Raw genomic sequence first — 8,042 nt, 5'->3', positions numbered from 1 at the left:
CGCCAATGAAAGGAGTGAAGCGGTTCAGAAAGAAAGACAAACTTAGTCCCTGGTTCATAGGTCCTTTTGAGATATTGGATAAGGTGGGACTAATAACGAATGGATTTTCCCTACCGCCAGCTCTAACAGAGAACCACAATGTGTTTCACATATAGATGCTGTGTATATATGTGTCAGACATGTCCCACGTTCTCTGGTATGAGACGTTAGCACTCCAGAAAGGCCTAAGTTATGAGGAATGACCGATTCACATTGTGGAGAAGGGGGTGAAGGAATTACAATCAAAGAGTATTCTGATAGTCAAGGTCTTGTGGAGTAATAGCACAGAACGGGAGGCAATGTGGGAATTGGGGGAAGACATCCTAGCAAGGTATCCAGAATTGTATGGTAAGTAAATTTCGAGGATGAAATTCTTTTAAGGGAGAATTGTAGTGCCTCAGAATTTTACTTAGTTAGATAATAGTATCTTATGCTGTAGTATTTTAATTTTTGTGATATTGGTTCAAGCCGGGAATTATTTGGAAACTCATAGAGCTAGTTATGAATTTTATATGTTTAGCCTATAGTTTAGAAATATTAATTTTATCATACGGTTTAAATATTGAAGTTGGTCCTAGAAATATTATTTATTATAACCTAAGATTTAAATAGAATAACTAAGAATGTGACATTTGTCACATGTATGTTTATTAAGGATTTTAGATGAATAAAATAATCAAGGATAAGCCTAGGAAGTCTAGAACCTTAAAATGTGCAAAAATGTGGTTTAGTACATAAGCATAAGTCGATATATTGTAGCTATAGGGGGCGATATATTGCCTATGCTAATACGAAATAATACGTCGACTTTGCATGAACAAAACCACGGACCCTCGGGAAAACAAGGCAGGCAATATATTGCCTATACGGGGAGATATTATATGGAGAGATATTATTTTTCTTCATTGGAATACGATTCAAAATATGACAAGCGGATATCAAGGCTTCACCCCACAAACTAAAATTCAATTTAGAGTGTAATAGCATAGAATTAATCATCTCAATAAATGTTCTATTTTTTCTTTTAGCTATACCATTTTGTTGTGGAGTATAAGGGGCTGTACATTCATGAATTATTCCATGCTCTTCACAAAACAAGTTAAATTCATTTGAAAAATATTCACCACCCCTATCACTTCTAAGCACTTTAATTTTCCTTTCAAGTTGATTTTCAACTTCTGCTTTATAAACCTTAAACACATCAAATGCTTCATCTTTATTCTTAAGCAAATATGCATATGTGAACCTATAACAATCATCAATGAAAGTAATAAAATATCTACTTCCTCCTCTAGTCAACATTCCATTAAGTTCACATAAATTACTATGTATCAAATCTAACAACTTAGAGTTCCTTTCAACACTAGGAAAAAGTTTCTTTACCATTTAGATTTAACACATAATTCACATTTATCATGCTCAACATTATCACAATAAATTAATCCACACTTGATAGCCTTTTAAATTGTGCTAAATCCTATAAGTGGAAGTCTAACATGTCACAAGTTAATAGAATTTGAGTCAAGCATATAACCAGAAGAAGAATAAACTTTATTGTTTACATGGTCAATAGAAGTACAAAGTTTTAACATGCCATCACAAGCATATCCCTTTCCCACAAAAACATTGTCTTTAGATAAAATGAGCTTGCTGGAATCTATCACAACCTTGATTCATGGCTTGCGAAGTAAATTTCCACTCACAAGGTTTCTACTTATTTATTGTACATACAAGAAATTGGTGAGTAGATAATTCTTGCCGGATGTGAAGAACAAATCAATGGTTCCCTTTCCTTCAACCTTGGACATTTTCTCATTTCCCATTTGTATCTCATTCCCTTTCTTTGAAGATTCAAAGGTCTTGAAAATAGTTATATCATAGGTAGTATGAACGGTGGCACAAGTATCATACCACCACCCACTCACCTTTCCATGAATGGCATTAACTTTGCTTAGTGTTGCCATTAGCTCATCTTGGGTTGAATTGACTCTTGCCTCATTGTTTTGGTTCCTCTTGAACCTACAATCTCAAGCAAAGTGGCCATTCTTTCCACACACAAAGTAAGGTCCCTTTGAACTTTTTAATTGTCCCTCATTCTTCATGGGCCCTAAGGATTTTTTACCCTTGCCCTTGTTCTTGCCAATTCTTTTGCCCTTGTTAGGAGGGTTAGCCACCACATTGGCCTTAGAAGTCTCTCCATTGGACTTCTCCTCATTCATATCTCTAGAACGAGATTCCTCCTCAATTATCAAGTGTTTGAGAATTTCCTCCAAATAAATCTCTTCATTTCTATGGAGAATTTTCTTTATATAGCCTCTCCAAGAAGGAGGTAACTTGGCTATGATGGCACCAACAAGAAATTTTTTCGGCAATACAATGTTAAGTGTAGACAATTTATTCATAATAATTTGCAACTCATGAATTTGAGGGAGAATGGGTTTATCATCATGAAATTTAAATTCCATATATTAAGTAATAAGGAATTTCTTAGTACCTTCTTCTTCCGCTTTGTACTTCTTTTCCAAGGCCTCTCAAATTTCCTTGGTGGTCTTGGTGTTGGTGTAGAGATCATAGAGCCTATCCGAAAGAGCATTGAGGATGTGACCCCTACATATCAATTCATCTTCTTCACGCTTCTTCCTTTCTTTGACAACTACTTGAGTATCATCTTCCTTGGGCTCTTCCAAGGCTTTTAGGTCTTTATCCAAGACATAGAAAACTTTCAAAGTGGTAAGCAAGAAGCTAATATTGTCTTGCCAATGAACAAAGTTAGTCCCATCAAACCAATCCAATCTTACAAAGTCTTGAGTCATGAATTTCAATGCTGAAAAGGAGTTAGATTCTTCCATAATATGCTATCTCAGATTATAGCGTATTATAATGCTGGGGTAGAGTAAGATAACACCACCTCAAAATTTAGAATCTACACAAAAAATGTATTGACAGAGACTAAATAAAGATTGAGAAAGAACTTGCAAACCCAAGTAGATCAATGGTCTTCTTCAACTTTGATGAAGCTTCAAAAACCCCAGGCAAAACCACCACCTTGAGCAAACCCTTTGAACAAAGCAAAAAACATGTAACGTCCCAAATTACCTAATAAGGCTTAGGGCCTTGATTAGGGGGCCATGGTGGAAAATTATGGAAATTATGTGATTATGTGATATATATGTGTATCAATATGTGATTGTGTGAGTTATCTTATAATATGACTTGATATGCATGTTTTGGTGTATTAAATATGCATGTGGGCCCATTTCTGATTTAAAGGGGCAATTTTTGTAATTTGGCCCGTTATGGGTATATTTGACATATATGTGTGGGACCGTATTATTTATGTGGATATATTTGGGTTACTCGACATGAGACGATCCTAGGGAGCAAGCTAGTGGGAAAGTCACAACGAGACCCATATTTGACTCGGTGCGAGTCAAGGGGTATATTGGGTATTTAGCACATTACTAGGATATTGGGTAATGAGAATGATTATTTGATGATATATTGGGAGTTAGTGAGATTCGGAAGGAATTTTGAGAATTTTGACTATTTTACCCGGGGGCTGTTTTTGGGACCCCGAGCATTAGGATTTACTTGAGGTTACTTAAGCTTGAAGTAACCTAACAGATATATAAAAATAGAATGTACGGTTCTTTCTCTCTCCCGTTCGTTCATTTGAGGCCTGTTAGCATTTTCAAAGGAAACTCGAGTTTTAGGACTCGAATTCAAGCAAGGTTAGAGTCATAACGATTCTAGGGAAGATTAGAAGCTTGTTAGACAGAGGATTTAACTGGGAAACAACTTAATCAGAGGTAATCCAAGCTTTAATTCTTTAGTTTTCAAATTTTTAAGCTTTGATTGGATTTTATGTTTTGATGAGTTTTTGAATGGTTTGAGACTTGGGTTTTGATGGTTTTGGGCCATGGAGATGTTTGGGAACTTTTTTTTTTTTTTTTGGATTTGGATAGGCTTATGAAGGGTTTTGAGATGGGAAAACGGAGAAAATGGCTGGGTTCGAGGTTGTGTCGTGGCCTTGTTCTTAGGTGTCGCGACCTATTGAACCCAGGACCAGGATGGGTTCTGCTTGGGAGGGCACGCCGCGACTCTAGGGGGCAAGTCACAGCCCGCGTTCTGAAGCTCAGGCAGAGCATTTTGGCTAGGTTGGGTTTTTAGTAGTGGAAACTTAAACCTAAGGGCTCAGGATCGATCCTACTACCCGATTTGGTAGGATTCGACGTCTGAGAGGCTAAGACTCAGTCCAGAAGCCTTTATTTACTCATTTTTAATGGGATTCTATATTATGGTTGTGACTAGGTTATCGCTAGGGGTTCAGAATCAGGATCGGGCTTGAGGGTCGTTTATTGGTAACCTGTGCTTGGACCAAAGGTAAGAAAACCACACCCATTACGTGATACATGTGATGCATGTGATACATGTGATTATGGCATGGCCTAAATGTTGAATGTAGAATTGATCAGAGCTTGAGTCTCTGTAAGTGTGCATGATTATGATTCTGGTTGCGATTATTGATTAAGCATGCTGGATTCTTTATATTTGAATTTTGACATATGATATATGTCTGTTTGCATTATCTTATTGAGAAAGCATTGACTTATTAGTCAAGGTCGACAATAGCGCTGAACGCTGGTAAAAAAGCATTGGCTTATTAGTCAAGGTCGACAATAGCGTCGAGCGCTGGTCGAAAAGCATTGACTCATTAGTCAAGGACGGCAATAGCGTTGAGCGCTGGTCATTTTGGTTAGGCTAACTAGAAGTGTCAGGTACGCTTATACAGAGGATATGGCTAAGAGACCTGAGGTGACTTAATAGTCACATATTCTAGCATTGACTTATTAGTCAAGAACGACCTTAGCACGTTGAGTGATGGTCAGCTCCAGGTACGCTTATACAGAGGATATGGCTAAGAGACCTGAGGTGACTTAATAGTCACATATCCTAGCATTAACTTATTAGTCAAGAACGACCTTAGCACGTTGAGTGCTGGTTAGCGCCATGTACGCTTATACAGAGGATATGGCTAAGAGATCCAAAGTGACTTAATAGTCATATATCCTAGCATTGAATCACTAGTCAAGGAGGCATTAGCATGGTGAGTGTTGGTCGTAAGGCAATGACTTATTAGTCAAGGACGGCATTAGCACGATGAGTGCTGGTCGTAAAGCATTGACTTACTAGTCAAGGATGACATTAACACACTGAATGCTGGTCGTAAGGCAGTGACTTGTTAAGTCAAGCATGGAAATAGCGCGCTAAGCGCTGGTCCATATCATCCAGCCTAACCAGGAGTGCATCATACGCTTGACTGATCTATTGGTCGGAGAAAACTTAGCGCCGAGTATGCTAAATCATCTCCAAAGTTGGTTATACAGAAGACAGGGCACCAAGTTGACTCCATGGTCATCTCATTAGGGCTGCAAGCCCTAGAATGATTCCATAATCATCTATTTATACCTGTATGCATGCATGAGTAGGGTTATTACTGCTAGACGTGCTTATTATGATTTGGTATCATGTTATTAGCTGCTTATGAGCATGTTTAAGTTTTCTTGCTGAGCCTTGGCTCACGGGAGCGATGTGGTGCATGTTATCCCCAAAAAATGGAGATCGATGACGTGGCAATAGAGGTGGCAAGTGGCAGTGCATGGTCCGTAAATGACACATTAATAGTCAATAAATATATTGGCTCCTTAGAGTTGTGATAAAGTGATCTGGCTTAGGAGTGACCCGGTAGACCAATGAAGAATTTTGACTGGCCAGTCAAGTGTAATGACCGACCAGGCATGACCTTGTCCGACCAGTCATATGATTGTCTGCCCAGGCATGACCTTGTCTGCCTAGGCATGACCTTGTCTGCCCAGTCATGACCTGTCTGCCCAGCCAAGTGCATGTCTGCCCAGTCAAGTGCATGTCTGCCCGGTCATGACCTATCTGCCCAGTCAAGTGCATGTCTGCCAGGTCATGACCTGTCTGCCCAGTTAAGTGCGTGTTTGCCCAGTGAAGGTTTGGCCGACCAGACTGAATGTGATATGGATCAACTAGATAGAGCAGGACTACGTCAAGATTCCCAGAAACGGCTTCAACAAGAATCGGTCTTGGCATACGCGGGAATCTCTCAATTTATCCCACGAATTTAGTGTACTGTTATATTTTGAATATTATTGTAATTTAAATATAATGAGAATAATAAAATATCCCGATTATGGGGATATCATCTGTACGATCATGAGCCTATAAATACAAGGCTCATAGCATCATAAAGGGGACTTTTTGACTTTTGGGGGAACTTTTGATTAAATTACTTATTTTATGGAGAAAGAGTACTTGTATTTGAGAGAATTCTTGTATTCTTGTAATCTGCACTGAAGAAACTCAGTTGATTCAGGTTCATCTGATCTTGAGTGCAGATCTATAATCACAACTCTAAGTGGATTAGGCTATTACAATCACATTGGGGCTGAACCACTATAAAATCGTTTGTGTCGTTTATTTTCTCTTGAAGGTTTTATCGTTTTTGACGTTCACACGTCGTTGGCCAAAAACGCGGTCAACAGTGCAGATAAAGGGAAACGAAAGCTTGACCATCCTTGACTTGGAGAGCTTAAGTGATGATGTGTACATATGCAACTGCTCGACCACCACGACCGAGGGTTTAAAGAGGAATTAGGGTTAAACCCTATTTTGCTGCTTAGGTCGGCTGGTTGTAACTCTTTTATTGTATTTAAACTTTTAAATATATTTTGGGATCCCATGTATATAGTAAACGTTTTAGTGAATCGTTTGTATCTTTGACCAAAAATTTTAACCCTAAACCGTTAATCACGTTGAGTTCACGATTATGGTCAAATGACTCGTTTAGCGAGTTTAGCACTATTTAAAATACACAGTGTAACGATCCCTGGGTAGTAGGGCGTTACAAAACACAAAACCAAGGCTTATACATGTTTCAAAACGCTGTCCTAATACTCTATTTCCTAGCCACCATGGATGCTTGAGGTCTTTTCTAAGAGGAGATGAGGATTGAGATTTAACAAGCCTTAAACTCTCAAAGTCAAGCACTTTCTTTGAGAGTTCTTGGAGAAAGCTAGAGATTCTTGAAGCTAGAGAGGGAGAGAGAGGGTAGAGAGAGAATGGAGAGAGTCATCATTGTTAGGAACGAGTTTCCTAATACGCAGCGGAAAGGTGGTTGGTTGGCCCAGTGTACAACAAATTTTTTTTGTAACATATTTAAACTACCTTTAAATTTGCGGATCCATTAATATACATACATTAATCATAAGCAAGAAAAGAATAGAAAGCATAACTCTTGATGCCTATCAAGTGTCCTTGCTATATTTTTGTAATTTGAATGAACTTCCTATCCAAGCTGCTCCTAGGTACTCACACCAAGATCTTTCACAACATTCTCTACACCTCAAGAAATGTGTGGGCACTTAGAGAATAAATGATAGTTAATTTCTGATTCTACTTAATGTACTCAACACATGAGAGCAAGATAATAAGCCTAAGATTGGTTCTTTATCTTTTTCAGGGAGATAGAAAAGTATCGTTCTTTTCTTTAGAGCAAATAATAGAGTATCTTCTTATTTTTTGATAAGTCTAACTTAAATAGAAAATATTTAAATTTAAAAAATAAATCTGTAACTAATTTACAATTTATCTTTTAATTAATTTATAGACATTAATGAAAATATCCAAAAACTAACTTTTGAATTTTCCATTAATTAAATAAATAAAATTGAAAAATCTATCCCTGAAAAACTGTGTAGTGCACGCCACCATGTGTGTCGTGTACCACCCTATATTTTAGGAATATTTGATTTTTCCATAATTATTTAATTATTTATTCAAACTATCTTATCAGATAAAAATCCAACAACCTGATAATTAATTCAAATTTGAATTAATTATATTTTTAACTAATTATCAAAAAAAAAAAAATTATTTGAATAAATATCAATCTTTTAAATTAAAATCTAATTTGAACT

This window comes from Humulus lupulus, chromosome 5, assembly GCF_963169125.1.
Source record: "Humulus lupulus chromosome 5, drHumLupu1.1, whole genome shotgun sequence".
Taxonomy (NCBI): domain Eukaryota; kingdom Viridiplantae; phylum Streptophyta; class Magnoliopsida; order Rosales; family Cannabaceae; genus Humulus; species Humulus lupulus.
This window is presented reverse-complemented; position numbering follows the sequence as displayed.